General features: G+C 44.9%; 1 pseudogene across 1 annotated transcript; it reads right to left on the bottom strand.

Annotated features, from left to right (window-relative positions):
* Positions 1-6641: 6641 nt before the first annotated feature.
* On the bottom strand, positions 6642-8146 carry LOC117092551 (annotated as a pseudogene). Its single transcript, XR_004440836.1, has one exon. The product of XR_004440836.1 is annotated as a heterogeneous nuclear ribonucleoprotein A3-like (transcript).
* Between the last annotated feature and the right edge of the window lie 6497 nt (positions 8147-14643).

Here is a 14643-nt window from a genome sequence, read left to right as displayed (position 1 = left end):
CAGTAAAGCAAACACTAAAGTGAGTCACCAGACTTTTTCATTTCCTAGTGCATATAAAAGTTATGTTTACACTATATAACAGTCTATTAGATATGCAATAGCATTGCCTCCAAAAAACAAAAAAAAGTACATACCCTAATTTTAAAATATTTTATTGCTAAAAAAAAAAAAAGAAAATGCTAACAATTATCTGAGCCTTTAGCAAGTTCCAGTCGTTTCGTTGGTGGCTGGGGGGGTCTTTCCTTTGTTGGTGAATGGATGCTAACTAATCAGGGTGGTGGTTGCTGAAGGTTGGAATGGCTGTGGAAATTTCTTAAAATAAGACAATGAAGTTTGCCACATGGATTGACTGTTCTTTCATAAAAGATTTTGCTAGAGCACACGATGTTGTTTGATAGCATTTTACCTGCAATGGAACTTCTTTCAAAATTGGAGTCAGTCCCCTCAAACCCTGCTGCCGCTTTATCAACTAAGTCTATGTAATATTCTCCATCCTTTGTTATTTCAATAATGGTCACATCTTTACTAGGAGTAGATTCCATTTCAAGAAACCACTTTCTTTGCTCATCCATAAGAAGTAAGTCCTTATCCTTTCAAGTTTTATCATGAGATTGCAGCATTTCAGTCCTTCAGGCTCCACTTGTAGCTTTCTTGCTATTTCTACCACATCTGCAGTTTCTTCCTCCACTGAAGTTTTGAACCCCTCAAAGTCATCCATGAGGGTTGGATTCAACTTCTTCCAAACCTTTGTTAATGTTGACTTTTTTTTTTTTTTTTTTTTTGAGACAGAGTCTTACTCTGTGGCCCCGGCTGGAGTGCAGTGGCATGATCTCGGCTCACTGCAACCTCTGTCTCCTGGGTTCAAGTGATTCTCCTGCCTCAACCTCCCAAGTAGCTGGGATTACAGGTACATGCCACCATGCCTGGCTAATTTTTATATTTTTAGGAGAGATGGGGTTTCACCATATTGACCAGGCTGGTCTTGAACTCCTGATCTCAAGTGATCCACGCCTCAGCCTCCGAAAGTGCTAGGATTATAGGAGTGAGCCACCGCACCCGGACTAATATTGATATTTTGACCTCTTCCTATGAATCACAAATGTTCTTAATGGCATCTAGAATGGTGAGTCTTTTCCAGGAGGGAAAGTTTAGTTTAGTTTTGTTTTTTGAGACAGGGTCTTGTTCTGTTGCCCAGGCTGGAGTGCAGTGGTGTGATCACAGCTCACTGCAGCCTCTACCTCCTGGGCTCAGGTGGTCCTCCCACCTCAGCCTCCCAAGTAGCTGGGACTACAGGTGCATGCTGTCACACCTGGCTGATTTTTGTGTTTTTTGTAGGGATGAGGTCTCACCATGTTGCCTAGGCTGGTTTCCTGGGTTCAAGAGGTCTGCCCACCTCAGCTCCCAAAGTCCTAGGATTATACGCGTGAGCCACTCACCTGGCCTCCAAGAGGTTTTTAATTTACTTATTTACGTTGTCCAGATCCATTGGAGGAGTCACTATCTATGGCAGCTATTGCTTTATGAAATGTATTTAATAATAAGACCTGAAAGTTGAAATTACTCCTTGATCCATACGCTGCAGAATAGGTGTTGTGGTAGCAGGCTTGAAAACAACATTCATCTTATAAGTTTTTGGGTGATCAGGTACATTGTCTATGAGCAAAAATATTTTGAAAGTGCCTCTAATTTGTGGACTACACACTCTAGACCTTTACTGTCCAATATGTAGCTCCTAACTACATGTAGCTATTAAATACTCGAAATGTGGCTAGTCCAAATTGAGATGTGCTATAAAATACACACTGGATATCGGATATCAAAGACTTAGTATCCAAAAGTTTGAATGAAAAATGTTTTGGCCAGGGACATGGTGTTTCACGCCTGTAATCCCAGCACTTTGGGAGGCCGAGGCGGGCGGATCACGAGGTCAGGAGATCGAGACCATCCTGGCTAATATGGTAAAACCCCATCTCTACTAAAAATACAAAAAGCCAGGTTTGGTGGCATGTGCCTGTAATTCCAGCTACTTGGGAGGCTGAGGTAGAAGAATCGCTTGAACCTGGGAGGCGGAGGTTGCAGTGAGCCGAGATTGTGCCACTGCACTCCAGCCTGGTGACAGAGCAAGACTCCGTCTCAAAAAAAAAAAAAAGAAAAGAAAAATGTCTCCATTTTGAAATACTGGTTACATGTTAAAATGGTAACTTAAAATAATTTCACCTGTTTCTGTTTTTCTCATATGGCTACTAGAAAGTTTAAAATCACATTCATGGCTTGCATTTGTGATTGCATTATATTTTTACTGGACAGGACCGCTCTAGACCATATTCACCTTTAAAACGTGAGCTAAAAGCTAGAGTTACTGGCAAGTAAAAGGAAGGGAGAAAATACCTCAAGAAATTGACAGCGTTAGTTTGACATTTGTAAGTGCTCTGGAGTTTAACCAGGATTTTATTTATTATTTATTCGTTATTTTTATTATTTTTTAACTTTTAGGTTCAAGGGTACGATTTGTCACATAGGTAACTTACATCTCATAGGGGATTGGTGTATAGATTACTTCGTCACCCAGGTAATAAGCATAGTTAGTACCCAATAGGTAGTTTTGCAATCCTCTCCCTCCACCGTCAACAGGCACCCAGTATCTGTGGTTCCCTTCTTCGTGTCCATGTGTACTTGGTGTTTAGCTCCCACTTGTAAGTGAGAACATGCAGTCTGTGGTTTTCTGTTTAACCAGGATTTTAATAAAGGTAGATCTTAGATATAGTATATGTTAATTGCTACTCTGAGCTAGGCAAGGTACTACCTCTGTAAAGGTGGGCCATTACCCAGGATCATATCAAAAGCTCTGATTTCTGACCTTTATAAAATGAAAAAGTAAATACAGTGCAGATTGGTTTTCTCTGTAACAAAGTAGAGTTTTAAAATACCATTTGAGGCCGGGCACAGTGCCTCACGCCTGTAATCCCAGCACTTTGGGAGGCGAAGGTGGGTGGATCACTTTAGGTCAGGAGTTCAAGACCAGCCTGGCCAACATGGTGAAACCCCGTCTCTACTAAAAATACAAAAATTAGCCAGGCATGGCGGTGGGTGCCTGTAATCCCAGATGCTCGGGAGGATGAGGCAGGAGAATTGCTTGAACCCAGTAGGCAGAAGTTGCAGTGAGCCAAGATCGCGCCACTGCATTCCAGCCTGGGCAACAGACGGCAAGACTCCATCTTTAAAAAAAAAAATCATTTGGACAGTAGCACTCCTTGCCAAATTCCAAATGCCAATCAACAGCTGGCTTTACTTGTCAAAGTTGGCATGTATTGTTCATCAAACCAGAGTCTAATTTGATCACCCCCTCATGCACACAATACCACCACCACCTGACTCCACTGTTGCCTGTGGTGCAATGCCATGTTAACAAGTAGCATCTGGAATTACTCTTCAAACACCCGCCCATTTTGATCACTGTGGAAGGCAAATCTTCCTTCCACATTTACCCCTTAAGAGCAACTTGTGCTCACTTCTCTTTTATCAACACAGTATACTTTTAAAGCTAAGATTTCGTTTTTTTCAGTCCTTTTTTTCAAGAAGCACATTTTTCTCTGCTGGTGATTCCTTTAAACAAATATTTCTTATTTTGGTCTGAGCAATTCATTTTTTGAAACAGAGTTATAGAAGTCTAGGCTTTGTTTTCATGACTGAGATGAAGGCTAAGAATTTATGACCAGCATACAATAGATAGGGTAATTTGTGTGTTTGTGTAACTTACATGTGAGGATAGGCTGTTTTTTTTTTTTTTTTTTGAGACGGAGTCTCGCTCTGTCGCCCGGGCTGGAGTGCAGTGGCCGGATCTCAGCTCACTGCAAGCTCCGCCTCCCGGGTTCACGCCATTCTCCTGCCTCAGCCTCCGCAGTAGCTGGGACTACAGGCGCCCGCCACCTCGCCCGGCTAGATTTTTGTATTTTTTTTTTTAGTAGAGACGGGGTTTCACCGTGTTAGCCAGGATGGTCTCGATCTCCTGACCTCGTGATCCGCCCGTCTCGGCCTCCCAAAGTGCTGGGATTACAGGCTTGAGCCACCGCGCCCGGCCGATAGGCTGTTTTTTAAAATTAGAATTTGTTTCTGCCTTCTTAGAATTTACTTACTGAATCGTTATGAACTTTGCAAAGTGACTCAATTCTGAAAATCCTTATACCTCTTTAAAACTATGCTGCCTACCTATATAATGCTTACAAAAATGAATAAATCAGTGTTTCTCAAAAACATGTTCTGTGAACCCCTGCCCCAGAGTTTTCTGTGGTATTTGTTAAAATGAAAATTCTTAGACCCCACCCATGTTTATTGAATCAGAATCTCATATTTATTATTTATTTATTTGATATGGAGTCTTGCTCTGTTGCCCACGCTAGAGTGCAGTGATGCAATCTCAGCTCACTACAACCCCCGCCTCCTGGGTTCAAGTGATTCTCCTGCCCCTGCCTCCTGAATAGCTGGGATTACAGGTGCCTGCCACCACACCTGGCTAATTTTTGTATTTTTAGTAGATACGGGGTTTCACCATGTTGGGCAGGCTGGTCTTGAACTCCTGACCTCAGGTGATCCTTCCACCTCAGCCTCCCAAAGTGCTGGGATTATAGGCATGAACCACCGTGCCCGGCCTGAATCAGAATCTTTTAGTTTATGAGAATTACTTAAGAATCTGATATCAGGCCATTTTTTTCCCCATTTATTCATTTTTAAAAAACTGAGCCATTCATCAGTTTATTTGAACATGTATCTGTTGAACACTTAACAGGTACCAGATGCTAGGGACTCAGCAATGAACAAGACAAAATACAGTATTTGCCTTTAAAGAGCACAGGGTGAGACAGACACAAAGTTAAGTGAACAGAACAGTCAATCAAGAAGCTAAGTTCACATAGCAATAAGTAAAGAAAATGGAATAGGGTAATGGGATATTGGGAGTTATAGAAAGTTAATTTAGATTTTTAATTAACTTAGGGGGGTTACAGAAGGCCTCTCAGGGGAACTGACATTTGAGCTGAGAAGTATGATAAGAAGGAGCTGATAATGCACACATCTAGAGGAGAAGGGTCTCAGGGAAGGAAAGAAGAGTGCAAAAGTCAAGGTGGGAAATGTTTGGCACATTCAAGAGACAGAAAGAAAGACAAGTAGAGGGCCTGAGACTGGGCCTCAATCCTTCCCACACTTAAGATCAGGCAGAGAGCAGTAGATGTTGAGGCTGAAGATTAAACCCAGGAGAGCATTTAATATAAACTTAGAAATGTAAATGTTTCAATAAGAAGTGAGTAGTGAATGACTATTAGAAGAGGTGAGTTGGAGTTGGTGGCCTTGATTGGGTTGGGTGGAGAGATGAAAGTTAAAAGCCTGACTGGATGTAGCTTAAAGAGAATGGGAGACAAGGAAGTGGAGACAAGAACTGCAGAAAATGTTCAGGAAGTTTTACTAGTTAAGGGAGTAAAAATTCAAAATTCTGGTAATAACAGGTCTTGGGGTCAAAAGGTTTTCTTTCATAAGTTTATTCAGACATATTCAAAAGTAGAACAAACCCCCAGGTACTCATTACCCATTGTGTTTGGGTGAATAATGGCCCCCAATGTCCATGTCATAATCCACAGAACCTGTGGGTATGTTACACAGCAACAGGGACTTTGTGTGTGTGATTAAATTAAGGATCTTGAAGAGAGATTATCCTGGGTTATCTAGATGGGTTCAGTATATTCACATAGACCCTTAGGGAGGCAGGAGGATCAAAGTCAATAGTAAATGGGCCAGGAGATGGGCCAGGAGTGGTGGCTCATGCCTGTAACCCCAGTACTTTGGGAGGTCGAGGCAGGAGGATCACTTGAAGCCAGGAGTTTGAGACCAGCCTGGGCAACATAGCGAGATCCCATCTCTACAAAGAAAAATAAAAAATTTAGCCAGGTGTGGAGGCATGTACCTGTAGTCCCAGCTACTCTGGAGGCTAAGCAGGGAGGATTGCTTGAGTCCAGCAGTTGGAGGCTGCAGTGAGCTATAATTGTGCCACTGCACTCCAGCCTAGACAACAGAGACCTCGTCTCTTTAAAAAAAAAAAAAAAGGTAGGAGATGTGCTCATATCTGTAATCCCAATGCTTTGAGGGACCAAGTAGGGAGGATCGCTTAAGGTTAGGAGTTTGAGACCAGCCTTAACAACATAGCAAGACCCTGTTTCTACAAAAAAGAATTTTTTTAATTAACCAAGCATGATGGTGTGCACCTGTAGTGCTAGGTACTCAGGAGGCTGAGGCAGGAGGATCACTTGAGCCCAGGAGTTCAAGGCTGCAGTGAACAATGATCACACCACAGCACTCCAGCCTGGGTGACAGAGTGAGACCTTGTCTCCCCCCGAAAAAAAAAAAATAGTAAGAGATACGATGATGGAAGCAAGAGGTTCGAGTGACACACTGAAGAAGCCAAGAGCCAGAAAATGCAGTGGCCTCTAGATCCAAAAAAAGGCAAGGAAATGGATTCTCTGACAAAGCCTCCAGGCAGAAGGAAAATGCAGGAGAATGGGAAAGCCCACGGAGTGTTAAAGAGCCAGCCATTAGCTTTTCCAATCATGAAGTGCTTGGGACATTTGGCTTCTTGACAGGTTGTTTTCTTTAAGTTAACAATTCCTTAATTTTTTATTCCTGGTACCACTACCACAATTTACAGGGCAATATACCTGATGTAATAAAAAGAAAAAGACAAAGCTACAACAGATGAAAGACCTCAGGAATGTACATCTAATTGACACTACATTGCATTAATCAATAGCTGCACTTTGTGCAAACTGTGGCTATGACAGTCCTGAACAAGAAGGGTTTCCTGTTTAAGCTGCAGTAACTTTTCTGACTATGGATCATCATTCCTTCTGTGGCAGATTTTTACAGTTCCTCTAATGCATTTGGTGTGACTGTCTCAAAGTAACCTGCAGCTTTCCTGACAACTCCTTGCTCTCTCTCCTGCTAAGAGCTGTAGCCCTTTTCTGCTGTTTTTAGAACCTTCTGCTGCCATATCCACCACTTCCACCACCAGATCCATAACCACCACCATAGGGAATGCCCAAGCTTCTTCCACCAAAACTGCCCCCTTTCATGGGTCCATAATTTGATTGCTGTTGTCCACTGTAATTTCCAAAATCATTATAGTTCCCACCACCACCATAGTTACCACCGCCAAAATTTCTTCCTTCATTGTACCCATCATATCCTCCACCACTGCCACCATATCCACCACCTTGGTTTCCACATCCTGGTCCATCATGACCATAGCCCCCTCTACTACTATAACCAGGACCACCGCCATAGCTGCCACCATCACCTCCAAATCCATTATATCTACCATCACCTCCTCCATAACTACCTCTGCTGCCACCACCTCCACCACCATAGCCTCCTCTTCCACCAAAGTTTCCACCACGGCCAAAATTACCTTCACCACCTCTAAAGTTTCCTCCACAATAAAATTGCCAGCTCCACCTCCACGACCTCTCTGTGATCCAGCAGACTGCATCTCTTGTTTAGAAAGGGCCTTTTGCACTTCACAGTTATGCCCATTAATAATGTGGTATTTCTGAACAACAATTTTATCAACGGTATCATGATCATCAAAAGTTGCAAAAGCAAATCCTCTCTTTTTTCCACTCTTCCTGTCTTCCATAACTTCTGTGGTTTCAATCTTGCCATACTTTTCAAAGTAGTTCTCTCAAATTATATTCTTCTGTATCTTCTTTAATACCACCAACAAAAATGTTCTTCACTGTTAGATGGGCACCAGGCTTTACAGAATCCTTTCTGGAAATAGCTCTCTTTGGTTTGACTACACGCCCATCAACCTTGTGTGGTCGAGCACACATTGCTGCATCAACCTCTTCAACACAAGAACAAGTCACAAAACCAAAGTGCCTGGAACGTTTTGTTTGGGAGTCTCTCATTACCACACAGTCCGTGAGTGTGCCCCATATCTCAAAATGTTCTCTTGAACTATCATCTGTAGTTTCAAAGCTCAGACCACCAATAAACAGTTTTCTCAACTGCTCTGGTTCGTTTGGATCATGGCCCTCCTCCCTCCGGCAGCGACGACGACGGCTGGTGCCGGGCTGGGGTCAACAGGTGGCGGTTTTACCTCCATTTTGAGACCAGACTTGCCTCTTCCAACTCAAGTTCAATATGGGACTGAGAGCTTCTTGACAGGTTTTGCAGAGTTGACTTGCAGATTTTTTTCTGGTTTGAGATTCTCCCTACTCCCTACTCCATTAACACTAAGTTTTAATGTTAAACTTAGCTTTGCTCCTCTGGAATCCTGTAAGTAGACAGAGGTAATAGCAAGTCAAAATAAATAGAATATCTTACTAGAGGGCCTTGCTCTGTTTCTAATCTCTCCTCTGAAAGTCTTTTTGCAGCTTTGTTTTGGGAGAGCCATGAAGGTGTAGCTTTGGAATAGATTTGTAAGAGAATATTCTGGCAATGGTAAGTGCTACATGACTCCTGGTGAGTAAAGATCAATGGCCCAGCTTTTCTGACCACCTTTAAAATGTATCTTTTGCCGTATTTTTTATGAGTTATCATGAACCCCAAGTTAGGAGTCCTTAATACACTGGGTGCTGAGCCCTGGCCATACTTGTATTCTCTCAATTGGAGAAGAGAAATTACATCGTGGAATTCCTAGGTTGGCCTGACCAGGCCCACTTGGACTTCCTGCTATTGTGGTTTTCCTCTTGAGTTTCTGTAGTAGAGGTCTCCTCTGCCCCTGCTTCAGCTTCCTGCTCCCAGCAACTCCCTCCTGACCTCAGCTTTCAAAGATGGTTCTTCAGGCCCAGAAGGATCAGCCTGAGACTGGAATTGGAAAATCCAGGCTCTAGTCCAGATTCTTCCACTTGCCAACAAATCTCTTCCCTTCTCTGGGCTTTGGTTTCCTCAGCTATAAAAAAGAAGACAGCGCCTCTCCCCGGCCATCCAACTGACTGGGAAGTGAGGAGCGCAAAAAAAAAAGTCCGGGTATGGTGGCTCACACCTATAATCCCAGCACTTTGGGAGGCCAAGACAAGAGGATCACTTGAGGCCAGGAGTTTGAGACCAGCCTGGCCAAACTATGAGGCCCTGTCTCCACACATACAAAAAAATTATCCAGGTGTGGTGGCACGCTCCTGTAGTCCCAGTTACTCAGAAGGCTGAGGAGAGAGGATTGCTTGAGCCCGGGAGTTTGAGACTACAGTGAGCTAAGTAGGTGCCACTGCGCTCCAGCCTGGGCAACAGAGACCCTGTCTCTTAAAAAATAAATAGGCTGGTTGTGGTGACTCACTCCTGCAATCCCTTGTCCTGCACTTTGGGAGGACAAGGCAGGCAGATCACTTGAGGTCAGGAGTTTGAGACCAGCCTGGGTGAAACCCCATCTCTACTAAAAGTACAAAAATTAGCTAGGTGGGGTGGCACACGCCTGTAATCCCAGCTACTCGAGAGACTGAGGCAGGAGAATTGCTTGAACCTGGGAGGCGGGGTTTGCAGTGAGCCAAGATTGCTCCACTGCACTGCGGCCTGGGCGATAGAGCGAGACTCAGTCTCTAAATAAATAAATAAATAAATAAACTTAATGTAAAGGCAGCGCGTGGTGGCTCATGCCTGTAATCTCAGCACTTTGGGAGGTCAAGATGGGTGTATCACCTGAGGTCAGGAGTTTGAGACCAGCCTGGCCATCATGGTGAAACCCCATCTTTACTAAAAATACAAAAAATTAGCCGGGCATGGTGGCAGGTGCCTGTAACTCCATCTACTTGGGAGGCTGAGGCAGGAGAATTGCTTGAACCCGGGAGGCGGAGGTTGCAGTGAGCCGAGATTGCACCACTGCATTCCAGTCTGGGCAATAAGAGCAAAGCTCTGTCTCAAAAGGAAAAAAAGAAAAAAACTTAAAAAAGGACAATAACAAACTTGCTTGATAGAATTGTTATCGGAATTAAATGATACAATATGGTGAAAGTGCATTAAATGATAAAGTGTAATCCAGAAGTTATCTAATTATAATTATTCCTTAGTGGAATCTTTGAATATTCTCATAGCTCTTCATTTTACAAATGGAGAAGCTGAGGCTCAGAGAGAAGTTTACTCATTGTGATAGTTCATCTTATGTGTCCAATTGGCTAGGATACAGTGCCCAGTTGTTTGGTCAAACACCAGTCCAAAATGCTGCTGTGAAAGTATTTTTCAGATAAGCTTAACTTTTAAACCAGTGGACTTTGAGTAAAGCAGATTACCCTCCAAAATATGGGAGTCATCCAGTCCGTTGAGTATCTTAAGAGAAAAGACAGGTCCCCTAAAGAAGAAGGAATTCTGCCTCCTGACTGCCTTTGAATTCAAGACTTCAGCAACAACTCCTGCTGGAATTGCCATCCTATTGACCTGCCCTGCAGATTTCAGACTTGCTAGGCCCCCACAACTGCATGGGTCAATTCCTTAAAATAAATGTCTCTCTCCCTACCTCTCTCTATGTATATATTTAGATATAGATTATAGATAGGTTATAGATCTAGGTACACATACACAGATACTCTCTGTTGTTTCTGTTTCTCTGAATAATCCTTACTGATGTATTCATCCTGTCCCTCATGAAGCAAATAATTATTAGGCACCTACTGTGGGCTCTGTTAGGCAAAGCAAATAAGACAGGGTCTCTGCCCTCAGGCAGGGAACAGACAAGTGACTTCCCACATACAATGTAGCGTGGGACCAGTGCTGTGTGTGGGGTGTGCTTTGGGAACTGTGGATCCACAGTGAAGGAATATTAAAATGGGTAACTGAGAGCTGTGAGGCAGGACATGCTTCCCAAAAGATAGTGATGCCTGAGTGAGTTTTGAAGGATGAATATGGATTAGCAAAGCCAAGAAGAGAGGGGCCAGACACTTCAGGCCCGGGAGTATGGGAAGCAGGGACAGCATCTCTGCACGTGAGACCCTCGGGAGTTCCAGGTGGCTGGAGCTGAGCGGTGTTGGAGAGAGCTGAGCAGTGAAGCAAGAGCAGTAGCAGGGGACCCCTTTTAGAGATGCCCTTTATCCTGGAAGTCACAGGGAGCCCTCAAGGACTCCAAGCAGGGGAGACAGGGAACTGTGTTTCAGAAGGGTGCCTCTGCTACCAAGTGGAAGCTGACCTGGAGGGGACCTGTGAGGAGCCAGTTGAGGTCTGATGTGAGGCAGAGGATGGAGGAGGGATGGCAATGACAGGTGACCATTCCCTCAGCATGTGGCCGAGCTCCTGTTACCAGTGAGGCCCTCTGCTCAGTGATGAAGCTCCACAATAAACAACACAGACTCTGCTTCTAGGGAGCTTGGTGACGGAACAAAGGGGCCTTGGCATTGACTATTGATCTGTTCATCTGAGGGTCAAGAGAGCTATGGGTCAGAGAGAGATTGGGAAGAAGCTAGGGTGAGACTAAAATCAGGGAGGAAAAATAGGCTTTATGTTAAGAACCTGGAATTGTAGGCAAAATATTGCGTGTTTGGTTGTTTTTTTTCCCCACTCTGTAGAGAGGATCTACAGTCATTATCACATTCTCAAAGGGGAGAAAATATCCCCTCCAAGTTAGGAAACACTGAAATAGAATGCAGTGACCAGATGGCGGAGGGTGGAACCCCTGAGAATGGCAATATTGAAAGGGTGGCAGGCAGCGCACGGTGGCTCACGCCTGCAATCCCAGCACTTTGGGAGGCTGAGGTGGGGGGATCATTTGAGCCAGGAGTTCGAGACCAGCTTGGGCGACATGGTGAAACCTCATCTCTACAAAAAATACAAAAATTAGCTGGATATGATGGTGAGCGCCTGTAGTCCCAGCTACTCGGGAAGCTGAGGTGGGATGATCACCTGAGCCCTGGAGGTCGAGACTGCAGTGAGCCGTGATCGCGCTGCTGCATTCCAGCTTGGGTGACAGAGTGACACCCTATCTTAAAAAAAAAAAATGAGGCAGAGGAAAAGGCAACTGAGAAGAAATGTTCAAAGAAAGAGGAAACAGGACAGTGCAGCCTTATGGAAACCTGGAGAGGAGAGCGTCCCAAGAAGCCAAGGACTGCTCAGCACCGCCTCCTGGTCCAGAGCAGGTAAAGGAGACCCGCAGACACCAGCCATTTGATTTGGAGTTGAAGAGGTGGGCAGAGAAGAACCTCCCAGAGAAGAAAGCTGTTTTAATATCAGGAAGCCCGTAGCACGACACATGTTCATATGCTACAAGGAGCAAGCCAGGAGAATGAGAGCGGTCTCTGGCCACCAAGCTCCAGGCTGCATCAGTCCTTGCCCTTTGGGAAAGCGGTGGCCCCCAAGGAGCAAACGGAAACCAAGCGATAGGAGAATGACGGCAGCCACATGCAGCTGTTCAGGGAGGTTTGCTCAGGTGCTTGAAAACCTGGATCCCAGGAGGAACAGCCAAATCCCAGTCCCAAGCCAAAGAGCTTGGGACTCTGCAACTTGAGAGGCCTCGGGGAGATGATCAACTGTTTTCAGAGGAAGGGCTTTCCTAGGGCGGAGGGAACAGGTATGTTTTCTGGATCCAGGACTAATTAAAGCAAGACAGAGTGGATTCAGTAGCAGAGGGAATTTTCTAAAATCCCAGCAGCCAAGAGGAGTAGCAAGGCCCTTGTGTTCAGAAGTGTGCAGAGGCTGGGTGATTATTTGGCAGGGCTGGTACACAGATGATCCAAACCTCAGGTCGGGGTTGGATTCCATGACCTTTAAGGTCCCTTCCAGATTTAGGAATATCTAACACTTACCAGATTTCTTTGTCATCTTGAAGGGTTTTGGAAAATGGTCAAAAAGACTGTTGTGATGCATTTTATTTTTTAAAAATCATGCTACATAAGGCTCATGAGGTTAGGGGTAGAAAGGGATAGTGCGGCTTAAAAAAATAGCACATCTAGCAAGTATTATACCTTTTAAGAAGGAAATCATTGACTAGGGTTTGGACCAGTGGTTCCCAAAGGTCACTTGAGGGCAGAAAACCTCTACCCTGCTATTTTAACTCTAAGAGCCCAGGTTGGACCCAAGTTGGACCCAGGAATCTATGTTTTAAATAAGCAACAGTGCTCCATCCCCATGAAAAATCTGATGTGGCGGATCCCAGGACTCCTCTTTTGAGAAACTGGGTGATGACGGACTGAGGATAGCAACAATTCTTCAAATAAAGTGCTCTATAAATGGCGATGCGCTTTGCAGTTGGGGAAAACAAGGCTCAGCAGTGTGGAACGTGTGCCGGGACAGGCTGGAGGCAAGTGTAAATCCCAGATTGACCTCAGGTCCAGGTATTTCCCCCTTGGTATTGAGCAGGCTCAATGGAGAATTTTGCAGGCCTTGATCTCATTCACTTTCATCACTCCCACCTGGACAGAACAGGAGGCTCAAATCATTGCCTCAGTCTCCTGGTCTATAAAATGAAATAATGGTGGTTGGGCCTGTATTCTCCATGAATGAAGTAGAACAAATCTGCAAAGTATGGACCCCCAGGACTGAGTGGGGCTGGAACACTCTGGAGAAAGCCGCTGTGGGCTACATGTTTGTGTCCCCCTGAAATTCATGTTGAAACTCTAATCCCCAGGGTGATGGTATTTGGAGGTAGGGCCTTTGGGAGGTAATTAGGGGGAGGTTAGATGATGAGGGTGGAGCTTCCATGATGGAATTAATGCCCTTATAAAAAGAGGAAGAGGCTGGGCGCGGTGGCTCACGCCTGTAATCCCAGCACTTTGGGAGGCCGAGGCGGGTGAATCACCTGAAGTCAAGAGTACGAGACCAACCTGGCCAACATGGTGAAACCCCATCTCCACTAAAAATACAAAAATTAGCCAGGTGTGGTGGTACATGCTTGTAATCCCAGCTACTCGGAGGCAGGAGAATAGCTTGAACCCAAGAGGTGGAGGTTTCAGTGAACTGAGATCGCACCACTGCACTCCAACCTGGGTGATGAGCGAGATTCCATCTCTAAAAAACTAAATAAAAAGAGGAAGAGACACAGTGCTCTCTTGCTCTCTCCTCCTCTACCCACCTCCTCCTCGTCCTTGCCCCCTACTTCTCCCCCTCCCTCCCTGAGTGCTTGCACCAAGGAAAGGCCATCGGAGGCCATAACCAGGAAGATAGCCCTCGTCAAGAACCTGACCATGTTGGCACCAATCTCAGAATTCCAGCCTCCAGAATTATGAGAAATAATTATTTGTTATTTAAGCCACCAAGTGTATGGTATTCTGTTATGGCAGCCTGAACTAAGACAAACATCACTATTTGCTCAAAGGCTTCAGAAAGCAGCCAAGAAGGAATAACGGGGGTCACATTTACCCTCCTGCCTGGAAAAAACTGGGCAGAATGTGAAGCAATAGTTTCAAAAAATGCTAGATAGCAGGCAACAAAGGACAGTGATCCCAGAGAAACAGGAAGCAAACGAGGTGAGCCCCTCCATGGCTCCAGCTGACTGCGGGGGAAGTTTCCAGGCTGCAGCACAGGGAAGGGGAGCAGAAGCGGAGCCCAACAGAATTCCTGAACGGAGGCAGCAGGAGCTCCCAGGACAGAATACTGGAGAGGAGGAGCAACACAGAGACAGCTCCAGAGATAATGCAGAGAGAGAGAAATTCAGCAGAGTGCTGCTCAGTATGTGCGTGTGAGGAACCC

This window comes from Trachypithecus francoisi, unplaced genomic scaffold (genome assembly GCF_009764315.1).
Source record: "Trachypithecus francoisi isolate TF-2019V2 unplaced genomic scaffold, Tfra_2.0 Lachesis_group12, whole genome shotgun sequence".
NCBI classification, from domain to species: domain Eukaryota; kingdom Metazoa; phylum Chordata; class Mammalia; order Primates; family Cercopithecidae; genus Trachypithecus; species Trachypithecus francoisi.
Note: the sequence above shows the minus strand (reverse complement) of the source record. Positions and strands in the feature narration are given on the sequence as shown.